The sequence below is a fragment of the Rosa chinensis genome, chromosome 3 (genome assembly GCF_002994745.2).
Source record: "Rosa chinensis cultivar Old Blush chromosome 3, RchiOBHm-V2, whole genome shotgun sequence".
NCBI lineage: Eukaryota > Viridiplantae > Streptophyta > Magnoliopsida > Rosales > Rosaceae > Rosa > Rosa chinensis.
In genome coordinates this window covers 41,278,008-41,297,432 of record NC_037090.1, presented here as the reverse complement: position 1 = coordinate 41,297,432, position 19,425 = coordinate 41,278,008, and the positions used below count along the sequence as shown (strand labels likewise).

At 38.2% G+C, this 19,425-nt stretch overlaps 1 pseudogene; it reads right to left on the bottom strand.

The window, feature by feature from the left end:
• Positions 1–6,366: 6,366 nt before the first annotated feature.
• Positions 6,367–13,080, bottom strand: LOC112194595 (annotated as a pseudogene).
• Positions 13,081–19,425: the final 6,345 nt, after the last annotated feature.

Here is a 19,425-nt window from a genome sequence, read left to right as displayed (position 1 = left end):
CCTTTTCAAGACTATGTTTAATCCAATATACCTTAGTGTATCACAACATTTTCTTTTGTTATAAATATCATTGATATCAAATTAAATTCCAAGTGGCAAATCAAGTGGACGTGCGGCCCAAGTATAGTTGTCTAGACACAAAGTCCCTCTTACATCCTTTGGGCAACCTTACTGAAATGGCCAGGTAGGGGAGGGCGAACACAAGAGGCAGAATCCATTTTGGCATGAGCTACTCCCACAATGTGGTTTAGGCCCATTTGTAAGCACTTCTGGATCCAAAACCCGTCATGAACGTTGTCCCCTTCCTAGACATCATCCCACATAGACTATACTTACTTAGATGAAAAAGGTCCTAAGAGTGAAGACAGTTCAATGAATGTTAATAAAGACCACCCTCAACCTTAAGGGACCTGAACTAGGTACCAATAAGGGGTTTAGGTCAATATTAATAAACACGACTTCACCTATTCATCTTTAATTTACAACTCACAATAGAACTCGTGTTCAATAATATAAATAACAACCTAAGTAATTAACTAAATTTTCAAGCACAATATAAACAAAAACATGATATTTACGAAAACAAGATATATCCAACAATTATTCACACATCAACAAGTGATTTTTCAATCCCCGGCAACGGCGCCAAAAATTGATACGCTTAAAGCAAGCATATAATTTAACCCTATAAATATCATTAGTAGTATAAGCAAGTAGGGATCGTTCTATTCCGGGGATTGAGGGTACACCTGTCAATGTAAGACAATTTAAACAATTAAAATAAAAAAAGTATAACATTCACACAATCTACATTATTTACGAATTTAGGGGGAATTTTTGGTTTTTGGTTTTCGAAATTTAAAAGAAAGAATTAAAACTAAGTATAAACAAAAACACAAATACAAGAATGAAACATAAGAAACAAAGATCAAAACCAAGTTTATAATTGAATTCGACTCAACCCTACATTGTTCTTCCAAGTCATGAGAAATGAGTTGATCATGTGAAACGTTAGAAAGCAAATGATTTCCCATTTTTTACTTTTCAATTCTAATTAATCTAAGTAAAAGCACAAAGACTAATCCTATCAAACATGCATTCAAGCTCTAGAAAGCTAGACAATCATAACATGTTTAACGCATAAAACACATAGAAAGGCTATCAACTCAAGTGTGCAACTTAGTATGAAAAAGTCCACCTAATTGCAATCCTTTTCAATTGAATTCGATTTTTGTCTAAAACCTTTACTACTTTCGATTCAAGTTCACAAAACAATAAGTTGAATCATGTTCTTAAATCTAGCAGCACTCATACATAAACCCTAAAAGTTTCGAACCAATTAGAATAAACATACAAGAGATATCAATTAAGCAAATTCAATCGAACAATCACACAAAAGCAGCGTTGGAATCACAACATAAGAATCGAAATCTTCATTCAATCATAAAATTTCAGAATTAAACTTTGTTCAAACATCAATGTTAACTAGAACAACTTCTAACGAAATCAAACAAGGGAAATCAAAAGTGATTACAAGAAAGAAGGTTGAATTACACCGTGAATGGAGATGGTGATGAAGAACTCGAATGATGAACTAATGAAACTCGAAAGCAAGCTTCAAAACTTCACGGCTTCAAGGTGGATTGGGAGAGGTGCTCACGGCTTCTTCTTCCTTCTTCCTCCCTTGCTTGAAAACGCAGAAGATGAACTAGAGAATGGAGAGAGCTTTCACGTATAAAGTGATTTCTGAATTAGGGGGATGATGTGAGACATCTTGGGGAGAGAGGTATATATAGGGAACGGCAATACTTGGTCTCCAAGCCGTGATATTCTTTTGATTTTCCATGGAATTAATTTAATAATTCCACATAGGTTCCACCAATGAAAAATTGCCAAGTAAGCCTGATTCGGTGCATATACTAGCGCCTCATGCGTAATACAACACAGTCATCAAGTTTAGGGCAAATAAATTAAGCTCCAAGTATCGTACCCAAGGGAATAGGGAACCCCCACTTAGTTACAGACAACTAAGCACAAATACAAATTATCCTAGCAATAAGTATCCGAAATTGTGATTTTTAATTGTGAAGACTTAAACTAAATTTAAGAACCGAAAATAGAAAATTTCTAAAAATGAAAAATGCAATGCTAAAGTAGTTTGCTAAAAATTCAAGACAAGAGAGTGTTGGGTGCTAGGGAGGTTCCTTCACCCAAATCCTATGTGCCGGAAGCTAATCTAATGTAGATGCAAAATTCTTCATTTGGCGGTAGTCGTATCCTAGGCGGTTCAAGGCTCAAGGACCATATATTCTCAATTACGGTATTAATGCGCCATTTCAAGGGTCACACAAACTCAACTAGAGAGAGCTAGAGCCGGTTCAAGGGTCTCGAAGTCGCTTTAGTTGGCATAAAGGTCAAGCATTAGACCACTAAGCGATTCACCCTCGCAATCACGCGGCGGGTGTAAATCACCATGCTTATAACCCCTACAATACTAAATTGAGGGTTCTAGCTTAGGAATTAGAGGGGGTCAAGCCTCTAACTCCATCCTAGACATGCTCAAAATACATATTCTAGAGTTGACTAGGCTCCTAGACATGCATTTCAACCAAACAAAAATTGATATAAGCATCCAACAAATTAAATTGCATCATGACATTAAAATAGGCATCCTTTACATAAAATTTGGGTTAGGGCACGCAACCCTAACCCCCAACAACAAATCTACTCACTACCCATCAATAAACAAACATCAATATACATAATTTCAAGAGGAACAAAGTGAAGAGAAGTAGGAGTAACAAGAACAAGCCACAAATTGCTATAAAGCAATTATGACTAGCCTTGATTTATGACTCCCCACTTTTACCCAAATTTAATGGTAATGAAATTCTTGATGCTTGGGCTTCCTCTTTGAAATTTGTGGAATTGATGAGAAGATGGAAACTTAGTGAGGTAGATCAAAGTGAGGAAGAAATTGGTGAGGAAGAGATCTTGGTGAGGTGAAGAAAATCTTGGTGAGGAGGAAATTGGTAAGGAAGAGATCTTGGTGAGGTGAAGAAAATCTTGGTGAGGAAGAGATCTTGGTGAGGAGGAAATTGGTGAGGAAGGAAGCAAAGATGAGAAGGAAGAAATTGAGAGAGAGAGTTGGAGGTGGGGTGGTTTCGGTGGGAGGAGAAGAAGAAAATGGGATAATTGGAATGGTGGTGCGACCGTTCTCTGCTGGGAGAAGAGGAAGAAGGGGATCTGGGCGTGGTGTTGTGTATCGAGGAAGAATGGGATAATTCTTTAATTATGGGTGAGGTCTCGGTGGCTGCAGGTGTGAAAAGGGATAGGGCTGCCACGTGGCAGCCTGTGAGTGGACAAGGAGAGGAAAAAAAAAACAATCAAAAGAAAAAGGAAAGAAGTAGAGCACGTGGGTGAAAGGAAGAAGGATCAGCCATGCTGACGTCATGGTGACGTCAGCAAACTTAATATATATATATATATATATTTTTTTTTTTTTTTTTTTCTTTCTTTCTTTCTTTTTCTTTCTTCTCCTCAATCTTTTTTTCTTCTTTCTTCTTTCTTCTTTCTTCTTTCTTCTCAATGCACTTCCACAACATATTATTGAAGGTGGCCGGATTCCGCTCCCTTAATGGTGTTGACCACGGTCGACGCACATTGACTATTTCGTCATTTTGTCGGAAACTCCAATTTGCTCCAATCTCTCACTGTTTCCTTTCATTTCCGCAATTCCGCTTATTTTCTACAAAAGAAATAAAAATAGATTAATTACATATTAATTGTCATGGAGATTTGCTTACTTCTAGTGTTTTAGATATAATTACACACATATAAATGCGTATAATCACACCCCCACACTTGAACTTTGCTTGTCCCCAAGCAAACTAAATGTAAATTAATAGCCAAAAATCTATTAACTCAAACATAAAGAAAGTGCGATATTAGCCTTTCCAACCATAACCCTTAGAGAACTAATTATGTAGATGACCATGAGTTCGACAAAGCATAACATAGGAATTATGAATTTGTAAGGCAATTAAAATGCACATGTGAGAAATGCTCAAGTATATGCATGTGTTGACCATGTGTCAAATCAATCCACCACAATCAAATAGGCATATAGAAGACCCGATACAACCTACTAAACTCACATAGGTTCACTAAATATTACCGCTCAAGTGTTTAGAGGCTATATGTGTTTCACTCAAAAGCAATTTCACAACACGCGCCGCCATATGCTTGCTCTTCGATCTCATCTCCGCTAGGTAGCCCACAACATTCAAGATCAAGAGGTCTTTTATTTGGTTGTAATGGGGCTAAGGGCAAGTGGCTAATAGAAATGAAGGATAAGGAAATACAAAGTCCATAGAGATCGATGAAGCAACTCTCTCTTGTAGAGAGACTTTGCTTACAAATGCTAACTCACTTACTCTAATCCCAATGTACAACCCACGCTAAACTATGTAATACCTTTTTTATTTATTTATTTATTTTCTACTTTTCTTTTCCTTGAACTTTCTTTCTATTTTCACAACTTCTTTTTTTTTTTTTTTCTTTTCTAAACAAAATCGCTCACCCCCACACTTATTTTTTTATTTTTTATTTTTTTTTAATCTCACACTTTTGACTTTTTTCTTTCTTTTGAAGTACTCAAACATAAAGTCATTCTCTCGAATCGCTTCACCAACTACCATGGAAGGGTAGGATAAAAGTGTATAGGCTAGGTAGGAATTTGTGGTGCAAGTGAGCAAAAAGGCTAAATATAAACAGGCTCAAAGTGGCAATCTAGTGGTAAATATCTTTGGGCACATGCTTCTTTGGCCATGATGGTATATAGTCCTAATGCCTCCATCCTTTCTATCATGTCGCAAGCTAAAAGTAGCCTCAAGAGGTCTCAAGCAAGTTCTAGATACGCATTGTTATGAAATTGTACACACATGAAAGAATAAGTGAATGAACGATGCATACACTATAGATATAGGCACAAAAACTCACAAATAAGGGCATTCAAGTTAATCGAATAATCTATATGCTTCTCTAATTATGATGAACGAACCTAACATAGGCTATGTGCACACATATAGTCAAGCATAGATCACATATGCACTCAATTACAAAACAAATTCAAAGTCCTATATCATGCTCAATCTATCCACAATCACAACAAGCTAAGTCCATGTCTCGTCATTGGGGTTGGAAAAGGCATTAACCACTAAAATATAATTACATAAAGCTAATCTATATGTCCAACTCTCACCCCCACACTTAAAACCAACATTGTCCTCACCCCCACACTTAAAACCAACATTTTTTTTAGGGACGCCTGAGCCCTCACCCCCACACTTAAAACCAACATTGTCCTCAATGTTGTCAAGCACTACTACAAAAAAGTCATCAGACGACGGTCATTTTCTGTTGTGTGATGACCAAGCTGACCGTGGTCTAAGTGAGTGTTGTGTGATTGAAACATCAGGCGACGGTGATTTCACCGTTGTGTGACAACACTTTGCTCAACAGAATATTTTTTTTTCCATTGTGTGAATTCTATGCAAGCATGTGCCTACATGGCATGCGCGGGGATGTGTCGGCACATTCAGACAACAGAAGTAGGAATTCACCGTTGTCTGAGATTCATAACACACAACAGGTATAACTCATTCTTTGTTGTCTGAGATATGTAACGCACGACGGATATAACTCATTCTTTGTTGTCTGAGATATGTAACACACAACTAAAGTGAAATTATCTCTCTTGTCTGTTGATCACTCAGACAACAGAGATGATTTTATTTCTGTTGTGTGTTATGAATCTCACACAACAGAGTTTTGTTTTCTTTTGTTGTTGGTTGGTAGTTCACACAACAACTATATTTGATTAGCTGTGGTGTGAATATTGTAATCATACTGGATAACAAACAGTGACTGTTGTAGGAGAAGTCTCAATTTTAAACTCTTTTACAGTTATACAGCACATTGTTTTGTATTGTGTTGTATGGCTGAATATTAAACAGTAATTACCACATAAACAGTATTGTAATTCATATCATTCAATTATCACTTTTTAGACATCCATATATACATTCATGTAGCTAGATAATGTACCAAACAAGAAAGCATTCCTAGCTAGCTACACATGAATACAATGTTTCCAATGAAAAGGTTTGACTTCAAAGTTGATAAAACTCCAACATGAGGCAAGTTTGAACCTTTGCGCAATGTTTACATAAAACTTGGGTTTCAGAATCTGAGCTCTTCACTTTTCTTCATAGCTTTAGATGGCGTGATCAAACCTGTAATCACAAGGTCTTGTGCCCTTCACTTTTTTCATAGCTATAGATCCTGATGCTCCTGTGCCTCTTGCTACTCTTTTGTTCCATCCTCAAGATATTTAACCCCACCCTTACAAGTTCTCCTGTACATGATGAAAATATCTAATCACCACACTAGAAGTGTACACCCATAGCATAAGAAACAAGCATACTTTTCTATCCTGAAATAAGTCCATGAAGATTCATGTGCATGACTATTAACAAATTACTTTGGCATAGAATACTAAAGGCAATTCAGTTACCTTCTGTTCAATTCCAGGAACTTTAAGCATGCACTTTCTTGTTCACCTCTCTCCTTCTGCAAGAATCCAATCATATTCCATAACCATTGCCTGGCAATTGATAAAGCAATACTAGATGCTGGAATAACCCATCTTGATCTCCTTATGATTAAAATTGTAGATTAGAGAACTTATCACCAGAGCTTTCTATTGCAAAGTTATGAAACAGGGCTATGAAAGATTAAAACTGCGTTCTTGATCTATTTTCCCAATGTTTTTAAATTTCAGTAACTTAAGAACATGTAAGTGCTTAATTAAGCATCTTATCCTAGAACTACATAATATGCAAAATATCGGAATAAGCCTGAGAAAATTTTCTGTCAATTGCAGAAGGATTAAGCTAAGAAATACTGACCCATTCACCTGGGCTAAGCGAATGATAATATTTGGAAAATCTTTCACATTCACCGAACACTTCACCCTTTGCTGCTTAGCACCTACAATTGGTTTTAAATGTTTGAAGGCTGAATCAACTGTTTTTTATTGAGCTACCAAGCAATAAAGTTGGGAAATCTAGTTAATAACAACACAAACATATACTGGTATAGGATATAGAAACAAAAATAACAAAGAACAAACCTTCAAACGTACAAACAAAAATATCAAGCAAAGTGTACACATTTACATATTTATGCTGAAAGTATTTTGTGTCACAACTCACAGAATGAAGATTGTTAGAAAAGTTTCTACAATAATGTGCCATGAACAAAGACAAAGAAAAAACCTTCATACGTACAAACAAAAATATCAAGCAAAGTGTACACACATTTACATATTTATGCTAAAAGTATTCTGTGGCACAGCTCACAGAATGAAGATTGTTGGAAAAGTTTCTACAAAATGTGTCACGAACAGAGAGAAGGATTAAGACATAGTTAACCCTTTCCCACATCAACTAATACAATTTTTTAACTGAAATTATATATGTACAAATTTTTTTACCATTTCAAGTGCATTGAATTGCAACTAACATGCCACCATATAATCTAAAAATACAAGGTATGATTTTAATACCAAAACCTGAACTAGGGAGCAAAAGGGAAGTTTCAAAATTGGTTTGTCGAATCAACAATACCTACCTGGCCCTAGATTAAATATATGGTGTGTGACCGCATCTAATGAACTGGTGGATTTATCTGCAAGTTCTTTGAACCAAGGTGCATCAAAGAACCCTCCAAGTGATAAGATTAGTGGCTTTGGTCCAACACCCTTGTATACATTCTGTACTATCTTATGCAGAGAAGCTGTATCATTGACATACTGACTTGCTGCTACTGTGGTTCCAATTCCACGCCCACATAGCTCATTCCCTGAGCAACATTCAAATAGCTTCAGACAAATTCATGACAAGAATTAAAAAAATTCAGACAAGTATTTAACAAGAGTGACAGTGTTCATACCGAGCTCCCATCAAGCTATAGAGTAGTTGTGTTTGACAGTGTAGCGAATGAAAGATTCGGCATTGGTAAAGTTCCAAGATCCAGTTGCAGAGCCATCACTCTGTAAAGTTAGTCTCGGGAGGGCATTTAATCCAAAGATAATCTTAGCCCTGTTAAAACAATACCATGGAATAATGTCAACTACATCTGGTTTTCAAAATCCAAATTTGAATGAAGAGACATAGGGAAGAGATTATTTTTTACCCTGTTCTCAGAAAAAAGGAGTTTAATTCATCCCATCTCTTCATGGGTAAGCACCCCTTATTAAATCCAAACATAGCTGTGGTATTTTTAACAAAAGGAACTGGGCAAGGTTCTTTATTGTCTTCTGTATCATATATGACTTTATCTTGCAAGGTACCTCACAATCTAAGTTTCAATGGTGAACAAGCTGCACAATTAGCACTATTTAGTAAATTTTTGGCTCATACAAGATTATAAACCAAGTCACAGTCATTCAGATATCTAGGAGTTCTTAGCCTTTATGGCATTTGATAAGATAGTATTACTTAGATCCTGCACAATAATTATCAATTATATATCAGAAAGGATTTTCCAGAAACAAAATAGATCAGAAAGCAGACTTAAGATTTGTACATTGGCTTAGAACTGAGGAGCTTTTCCAAATAATGAGATTAACTTTCAAAACATGGCCATAATTAACTCATAAACATTCAATCTGAATAGAACAGTACTACCAAAAAGTAGGCCTCATCATATGGCCCTTGGGCCCTAAGCCCGCCCGGCCCGTAGGGCCGAAGCCCGGCCCGGCCCTTCCATTAGGGCGGGCCGGCCCGACCCTTTTTTATTTAGGGTAGGGTATGGGTCACACAAATAAAGCCCGGCCCTACCCTACGGCCCGGCCCTAAAATTTATATTTTATTTTTGTTATTTTCTATTACATGTGTTATATGTATAAAAGTAATAAAACTATGGAAGTGTAGAAAATTATTTCAATCTACCATATTAGGAAATGAGTCTTTTAAATTGAGCCATATTTTGAGAAGAAAAAAATAATTTTTTTTAAAGAATTAACCGTTAATTCGGCAAAAACACCGCCGTTTTAATATAATCTTATGGGTATTTTAATATTTACCAATAATTACTGTTAACTAATTAACTGTAATAATTACAAAGCTATTATTTCAAATTGGACAATATATTCATGTAATACCAATTTTGAAATAAATCAAGTAATCAACATAACTAAAAATAATCAATTGGTCGAGTTGAAACCTTTTTACCAATATAATGTTAACTTCTTAATGAGCAAAATGGGGGACGAAATGGAATTTTTTAAAATGAACCACTGGATGTTGTTTGCATATGAATATATGTTAGTGGTAGAAATTTCAACAATTTCCACATTCGGTTGGACCTCGATCTACCCGGTCAACTCAATACCCTAAATAGAACATAAAACAAATATGTTCTTAACCAGTCCTTGGCAATTCACTTTTTTCGATCTTTCAGCTCCCACACTCTCATGGGTAGGGGGTCTAGTTATGGATGTCAAAATTCCGCAACGTTTGTCCGCGCATGGCGCCGCTCCCCTTAGGGAAGTTTGCTTGTGCAAAGCGTTGACCGCTCCATTAGGTGCCTTATTCACGGCGGATCGGCCTAATTTCTTTACACAATACCTATCACTATTGTATAAACATATAAGAATTTTCAGATTGATCGATTTTCATTTCAAAATTTTTGGATCGCACATAATCCTTATATGTCTTGTAATGTAGTATAACTAGTTTATTAGGCTTGTTACCCTCCATGAGCAAAATGAGGGACGAAATGGAATTTTTTAAAATGAACCGCTGGATGTTGTTTTCATATGAATATATGTTAGTGGTAGAAATTTCAACAATTTCCGCATTCGGTTGGACCTCGATCTACCCGGTCAACTCAATACCCTAAATAGAACATAAAACAAATATGCTCTTAACCGGTCCTTGGCAATTCACTTTTTTCGATCTTTCAGCTCCCACACTCTCATGGGTAGGGGGTCTACTTATGGATGTCAAAATTCCGCAACGTTTGTCCGCGCATGGTGCCGCTCCCCTTAGGGAAATTTGCTTGTGCAAAGCGTTGACCGCTCCGTTAGGTGCCTTATTCAAGGCGGATCGGCCTAATTTCTTTACACAATACCTATCACTATTGTATAAACATATAAGAATTTTCCGATTGATCGATTTTCATTTCAAAATTTTTGGATCGCACATAATCCTTATATGTCTTGTAATGTAGTATAACTAGTTTATTAGGCTTGTTACCCTCCATGAGCAAAATGAGGAACGAAATGGAATTTTTTAAAATGAACCGCTGGATGTTGTTTTCATATGAATATATGTTAGTGGTAGAAATTTCAACAATTTCCGCATTCGGTTGGATCTCGATCTACCCGGTCAACTCAATACCCTTAATAGAACATAAAACAAATATGCTCTTAACCGGTCCTTGGCAATTTACTTTTTTCGATCTTTCAGCTCCCACACTCTCATGGGTAGGGGGTCTACTTATGGATGTCAAAATTCGGCAACGTTTGTCCGCGCATGGTGCCGCTCCCCTTAGGAAAGTTTGCTTGTGCAAAGCGTTGACCGCTACGTTGGACGCCTTATTCACGGCGGATCGGCCTGATTTCTTTACACAATACCTATCAATGTTGTATAAACATATGAGAATTTTCAGATTGGTCGATTTTCATTTCAAAATTTTTGGATCTCACATAATCCTTATATGCCTTGTAATGTAGTATAACTAGTTTATTAGGCTTGTTACCCTCCATGAGCAAAATGGGGGATGAAATGGAATTTTTTAAAATGAACCGCTGGATGTTGTTTTCATATGAATATATGTTAGTGGTAGAAATTTCAGCAATTTCCGCCTTCGGTTGGACCTCGATCTACGCGGTCAACTCAATACCCTAAATAGAACATAAAACAAATATGCTCTTAATCGGTCCTTGGCAATTCATTTTTTTCGATCTTTCAGCTCCCACACTCTCATGGGTAGGGGGTCTACTTACGGATGTCAAAATTCCGCAACGTTTGTCCGCGCATGGTGCCTCTCTCCTTAGGGAAGTTTGCTTGTGCAAAGCGTTGACCGCTACTTTGGACGCCTTATTCACGGCGGATCGGCCTAATTTCTTTACACAATACCTATCACTATTGTATAAACATATAAGAATTTTCAGATTGGTCGATTTTCATTTCAAAATTTTTGGATCGCACATAATCCTTATATGCCTTGTAATGTAGTATAACTAGTTTATTAGGCTTGTTACCCTCCATGAGCATTGTCAGATTGGTCAATTTCCATTTCGAAATTTTTGGCCCCGCCCGAATAAGCCATATATTTTTTTCTATTTTTTAATTACATTTCTCTTTTTTCTATAATATGCAATTTATCTCTTTCTTTGTAATTGATTTCATAAGTTTTGTTTTCTTTAATTTCTATTTTCTTTGTTAGACAACAATTAATATTGGGAGATTTATATAGATAGTTAATTGAATATAACCACCTTAAGTAAGATTAATAAATGTTATAAGTTACAAGTATTACATTAATATAAAATATGTTCAATAAAAAACAATGAGTCTTTTATCACCAATATATACCATTAAGCCATATTTTGAGAAGAAAAAATTAATGTTTTTTTTTTTGTTAAACAAAATAAGGCCCTTTTTGGCCCATTTCAGCCCTATTTGGCCCTATTTGAGGGCCGGCCCGACCCAGCCCTTTCGGCCCTAACGGATCGGGCTTTTCGGGCGGGTAAGGGTTAGCATATTTAAGCCCTGGCCCGACCCTACCCGGCCCTAAATTTTGTTGACTTTGACTAGGCCCGGCCCGGCCTGACCCTAAGCCCTAAAATTTAGGGTAGGGCCGGGCTAGGCCGGCCCATGATGACCCCTACCAAAAAGTTTCTTCTTTTATCATGACAAACTGGGAAACTTTATTATAGAACATCAAAGATAGAAAAAGTGAATACAATTATGTTCAAGCACCAAAAGCATATAAAGATTAGTGATTTCCAATCATTAATTAATAGCAATGAGAAATGTGAGATACCAGATTAAGAAGAGTAGCCTTGCCCCAGCTACAAGTTCCATAGTCACATTTCTCAGGAGGCCACCAATCCAAAGTTGCACAAACAAAATCTTCATCAATTTTCCCAATGGTTTCTTTCCCATCAATTCTAACCAAACCTTCAGTACCACCTCCTCCTATTCCCTTTCCTTCTGAACTCACACAATGAATGAAACAGCGACTAAGGGCTTAATTCTTCCTCCTCCTCTCTCTTCCCCATGATAGTCCACCAAAGAAAACCAAATAGATTCTTATAATTAACAGAAAGTTGTTATAAGACAATATCAAATTCTTATACATAGCCATCAGCATTAAATCCAATGCTCCAATCTCAAATTAGAAGTTCAACGACTTTCACAAATCTAGAACGGGAAAACAAGACAATTCCAACGAAACTACACGGAAACGATAAGACAATAACATTATAATTAGAGGTAAAGAGCGTTATCTGGGCCTTTAAGTCGCTAAAAACCACATTGAACTCCACATCCAAGACACTAATCTGCAAAATTCAAACATAAATAGAATCAACATCTGTTCATAAGTTTGAACATCACAATCCCTAATTTATTAGAACAAAAACAACACAAAAACACGGTCATTATGCTAGAGCCTAAGAGAGAGATAAAGCAGAAATAAATTCAATCAAAAATGAAAAAAAAAGCTGAATACAGAATCAAATTCAGCAGAAGAAAAGATGAGAAAACCTAAATCGAAACACACCTCTGGATTTTCGAATTTGCTTGTGAGCCGGTTCGGCAATGGCGAGAGAGACGCTCTCCAGTTGCAGATGCAGAATCGAACATGAATAAGGAGGATTTGGAGTGCGAATCTGACCTCCACGGACTAGGGATTAAGCTCTTTGTGCTGAAGTAACCTCTTGCGGTGATCGGTGATGGCGGTGCGACGTCGTACGACGTCCTCCGTCTCGATCGACGTCATCGCGGCGGTGCTGGGGAGGAGAAATGAGTCTATGCATGACTGAAGTAGAATCCCATGACTAGAGAATCAATAATGAATGAATTATATACATTCATTCTGGGGGAGGAGATTTTGGGGATTTCTTGCTTGATGGCTGAAACGATGAAGGCCATGGTATTATGCGATGGATTGAGATGAAGGCCATGGTTGCAGACTTGCAGATCGAGATTGAGAGAGCTTTCACGAGAGATAGGGGTTTCGCACAGAGATAGAGAGAGAGGATGGTGAGAGAGATCCAAATAGGCCGCTTTAGGGTTTGTGAGAGAGGATTGAGAGCGGATTGAGATTTAGGGTGTGTCTGAGAGGACTGACTGGGAGTTTCATTTCGTTTTGTCGAGAGAGTTTCAAGAGTGTGGGAGGCATAATTAAACTTCAAATAAATTCTAAAGTGACTCACACAACACAAACCTAACAAACTGTTGTAAGAGTGCACTACAAAAATCAAAATGCCAAACACATGGAGGGAAATATACCGCGCCTATAGCATTTTGGCTTAAAATGTTGCCGCCTATATTCCAACTTCACACAACAGAAAAGTATAACTTCTGTTGTCTAATTTCTACAACTTGCACTAGGTTTACCTTGTGGAAGACATTCAAGCAAGCTTCCTCAAAATTTGGCATCCAGTTTTCAATCACACAACGGAAACCTCAAGCACCGTTGTATCAAGTAGCCCAAATTTCATATTTCAAGAGGCAACCAAGACTCGAGAGTGGAGGAAAATCTGCCGCTCAATTTTTAAGGCTCAGACGACGGACCATGCTTAATTCCGTTGTGCAATGTAGTTCCGATAAAAAAGTTATCACTTTGTTGGCATTCACACAACAGAATATAATCAGCACCGTTGTATAATAAAACTGACTTCAACACACAATAGATGATTTGTGTTCCGTTGTGTGATTAGTGTTGTGTGATTAACTTTTTGTAGTAGTGAAGTGAGTTCGAAAGCTAAATCCATGTTGGATTTAGGCATGAAGGTGAAGTCTGAGCAAAGGCATAAGAAAAACCTACACAACTATACTAAACTAAATGCGGAGAAAAGATATGGAAACCCCCTTTGTCGACCCTCCATTGCTCACGACCCTTGGAGAAGACCAATGTGAGACACCAACCTCAAGGCACAAGGCCTTGACTTCCTTTACGTATGCTCCATAATAGCTCTAGGTGCTCATGAAAAGATCAACTCCATTGAGAAATGTGTAGTGTCCAAGAGCAATGCATCACCAATAGGACAAGGGTCCTCCATTAAGCTCGTGGTCTTCATCCCATCAACTCACAACCCAAAATCATCCTCAATGACCTCCACACAAAAATTATAGCTCAAAATATCTCCTTATTCTCCACACTCCAAGCACCTCCCAACCTCCCAAAAAGATGGCTAAATAGCCTTATAGATGCAAAATGAACAAGAAAGAACATCACAAGTAATGCTAGGGTTGCCTCCCTAGCGAGCGCTTTGTTTAAGGACTTCATTGCCGGTCCATATGTCAAGAGAGTGAGTTAAGGAACATCTTGGAGGATGATCACCTCCTCTTGAGAGTCAAATGTAGAGTCCATATAGGGCTTCAATCGGTGCCCATTCACCTTGAAGGGTTCCCCACCATTTAGATTCTTGATTGCTATAGCGCCATGTGGGAAAACTTCAACTACTTCAAAAGGACCGCTCCACCTAGATCTCAACTTCCCAGGAAATAACTTGAGTCTAGAATTGTATAGGAGAACTTTTTGCTTGGGAAGAAATGTCTTCTTCACCAAGTGTCGGTCATGTATCACCTTGGTCTTCTCCTTAAACAATTTGGCACTTTCATATGCCTCTTCCCGAATCTCCTCCAACTCACAAAGATCAAGTTTCCGCTTCTCACCACTTTCTTCCAAGTCAAAATTCAAAAATTTGATAGCCCACATAGCTTTTTGCTCAAGCTCGACCGGAAGGTGACAATTCTTTCCATAGCATAAACGGAAAGGAGACATGCCAATAGGAGTCTTATATGCGGTCCGATAGGCCCATAAAGCATCATCAAGTTTAATGGCCCAATCCTTTCTAGAAGAGTTGACCGTCTTTTCCAATATCCATTTAATGTCCCTATTTGACACCTCCACTTGACCAGAGGTTTGAGGATGGTAAGGTGTGGCAACTTTATGCTTGACCCCGTATTTCTTCAACAAAGCATCAAAAGTCCGGTTGATAAAATGTGTCCCACCATCACTAATGATAATCCTAGGAGTCCCAAATCGAGAGAAAATATGCTCCTTTAAGAACTTAGTGACTACCTTGGAATCATTCTTTCGTGTGGCCTTGGCTTCAACCCACTTTGAAACGTAATCAACCGCAACTATGATATATTCATTCCCGTGAGACTTTGGAAAGGGTCCCATAAAGTCAATGCCCCAACAATCAAAAATCTCAACTCCCATAATGTTAGTGAGAGGCATTTGGTCCTTGGAGGATATATTCCCGGTCCTTTGGCATCTATCATATTGAAGAACAAAGGTATGGCAATCCCGAAATAATGTAGGCCAAAAGAAACCGGATTGAAGAATCTTGAAAGCTGTCCTCCTCCCACCAAAGTGACCTCCACATAAAGATGCATGGCACAATAAGATAATCTTTGGGGCTTCCCACTGAGGAATACAACGTCTAATCACTTGGTCTTTGCCCACTTTCCACAAGTACGGGTCGTCCCAGATATAAGACCGAGCATCACGAAGAAACTTCTTTTTAGAATGTGCATCATAGTGATCTGGAATGAAAGTACAATTGCTAGCCCAATAATTTACAAAGTCTGCAAACCAAGGCGTCTCAATATCAACATGGAATAGGTACTCATCGGGAAAATGTTCAACCAATGGTATAGCAGAAGAATCTCCACCATGCTCAAGTCTAGACAAATGATCCGCAACAAGATTTTCTCTACCCGACTTATCCTTGATCTCCAAATCAAACTCTTGGAGTAGTAACACCCAACGAATCAAACGGGGCTTGGCATCTTTCTTACTCAACAAATATCTCAATGCCGCATGATCTGTATGGACTATCACTTTAGAACCCAAGAGCAAAAATCACCGCTAGTATTTCTTTCTCAGTAGTAGTGTAGTTCATTTGAGCCTCATTCAAAGTCCTACTAGCATAGTATATAGCATCCAAGCGCTTATCTCGCTTTTGACCTAGCACGGCACCTAAGGCAAAATCTGATGCATCACACATAATTTCAAATGGGAGTGACCAATCGGGAGCAACAATAATAGGTGTTTGTGTCAACCTCTCCTTAAGAAACTCAAAAGCACGTAGACAATCAGAGGTGAACTCAAATTTAGAATCTTTCGCTAAGTGATCACATAGAGGTTTAGAGATTAAGGAAAAATTCTCAATAAACCGCCGATAAAATCCCGCATGTCCCAAGAAACTCCTCACACCCTTCACATTAGTCGGAGGTGGTAACCGTGCAATCAAATCAATTTTTGCCTTGTCAACCTCAATGCCTCTTGATGAAACAACATGCCCCAATACAATCCCCTCGTCTACCATGAAATGACATTTCTCCCAATTCAAGACCAAATTAGTCTCCTCACATCTCGCAAGTACAAGTGATAAATGGGCAAGACAATCATTGAAGCTATCTCCATGTATGCTAAAATCATCCATAAACACCTCCATAAATTTTTCGGTCATATCATGAAAAATAGACATCATCAACCTTTGAAATGTAGCGGGGGCATTGCAAAGCCCAAATGGCATTCTCCGATAGGCAAAGGTGCTGAATGGACAAGTAAAAGTGGTCTTATCTTTGTCTTCAGGGGCAATTGCTATTTGGTTGTACCCGGAGTACCCATCCAAAAAGCAATAATGAGAGCGCCTCGATAAACGATCTAACATCATGTCAATAAAGGGTAGAGGAAGATGATCTTTTCTGGTAGCAGCATTCAACTTCCGATAATCAATATATACACGCCACTCAGTTTGTACCCTTTGTGCTACCTCTTCTCCTTTTTCATTTGTCACAACAGTTACTCCACCTTTCTTAGGAACAACTTGCACCAGCGAAACCCACTTTGAATCACTAATTGGATAGATCACACCCACATCAAGTAACTTAAGCACCTCGGCTTTCACCACCTCCATCATCGGAGGATTCAACCTCCTTTGAGCATCTCGCACCGGTTTTGAGTTCTCTTCTAAATGAATACGGTGCATACACTTAGAAGGACAAATGCCCTTAATGTCAGCAATTATCCACCCTAAGGCATTTTTGTGCTCCTTTAAAACGCCAAGAAGCTTCCCTTCCTCGAACTCACTAAGCTTTGATGAAATAATAACAGGAAGGGTATCCTTATCTCCAAGAAAAGCATACTTCAATGTGGGCGGCAAGGGCTTCAACTCAAGTGTAGGTAGGCTTTCAAGAGAAGGTACCACTCTAGAAGTAATAGGAGGCAGAGGCACTATTTTGGGCTTGTATACCTTTTGGAATGGCATTATAATCTCCATGTGATTCACGTCCTCTATTATGTCATCATCATTAAATCTCAAGCTAGACTCCTCAACAAGATCATCAATAATATCCATCGTCTCAACTCGAAAGCAATCTTTGAGATACACCGAACTCTTCATAACATCAAAGATTCGAAACCCAATAGTCATGTCAAACACAGTCATAGTTAAGATTCCCTTTTGAACATCAATCTTGGTGCCGGCGGTTGCCATGAATGCCTGCCCCAAAATAATGGGGAGCTCCTCACTATCACTACTCAAAGGCTCCATATCTAAAACCACAAAGTCGGCGGGTACCAATATCTCATCAATTTTCACCAAGACATCCTCTAGTACTCCTCTTGGATAAACCACGCTTCGATCCGCCATTTACAATTTAATCTTGACCGGTTTAATGTCCTCCAAAGCAAGTGTTTTGTAGACTTCATAAGACATTAGGTTGATACTCGCTCCAAGATCTAGAAGTGCCTTATCAAAATTTCTCAATCCAATGGTACAAGGGACGGTAAAGCATCTGGGATCTCCAAGTTTAGGAGGAAGCCTTCGTTGAATCACGGAAGAGGCCTCCTCTCTAAGAAACACATTTTCATCATCCCCGGCAACGGCGCCATTGATTCGGTGCATATACTAGCGCCTCACGCGTAATACAACACGGTCATCAAGTTTAGGGCAAATAAATTAAGCTCCAAGTATCGTACCCAAGGGAATAGGGAACCCCCACTTAGTTACGGACAACTAAGCACAAATACAAATTATCCTAGCAATAAGTATCCGAAATTGTGATTTTTAATTGTGAAGACTTAAACTAAATTTAAGAACCGAAAATAGAAAATTGCTAAAAATGAAAAATGCAATGCTAAAGTAGTTTGCGAAAAATTCAAGACAAGAGAGTGTTGGGTGCTATGGAGATTCCTTCACCCAAATCCTATGTGCCGGAAGCTAATCTAATGTAGATGCAAAATTCTTCATTTGGCGGTAGTCGTATCCTAGGCGGTTCAAGGCTCAAGGACCATATATTCTCAATTACGGTATTAATGCGCCATTTCAAGGGTCACACAAACTCAACTAGAGAGAGCTAGAGCCGGTTCAAGGGTCTCTAAGTCGCTTTAGTTGGCATAAAGCTCAAGAATTAGACCACTAAGCGATTCACCCTCGCAATCACGCGGCGGGTGTAAATCACCATGCTTATAACCCCTACAATACCAAATTGAGGGTTCTAGCTTAGGAATTAGAGGGGGTCAAGCCTCTAACTCCATCCTAGACATGCTCAAAATACATATCCTAGAGTTGACTAGGCTCCTAGACATGCATTTCAACCAAACAAAAATTAATATAAGCATCCAACAAATTAAATTGCATCATGACATTAAAATATATAGGCATCCTTTACATAAAATTTGGGTTAGGGCACGCAACCCTAACCCCCAACAACAAATCTACTCACTACCCATCAATAAACAAACATCAATATACATAATTTTAAGAGGAACAAAGTGAAGAGAAGTAGGAGTAACAAGAACAAGCCACAAATTGCTATAAAGCAATTATGACTAGCCTTGATTTATGACTCCCCACTTTTACCCAAATTTAATGGTAATGAAATTCTTGATGCTTGGGCTTCCTCTTTAAAATTTGTGGAATTGATGAGAAGATGGAATCTTAGTGAGGTAGATCTTGGTGAGGAAGAAATTGGTGAGGAAGAGATCTTGGTGAGGTGAAGAAAATCTTGGTGAGGAAGAGATCTTGGTGAGGTGAAGAAAATCTTGGTGAGGAGGAAATTGGTGAGGAAGGAAGCAAAGATGAGAAGGAAGAAATTGAGA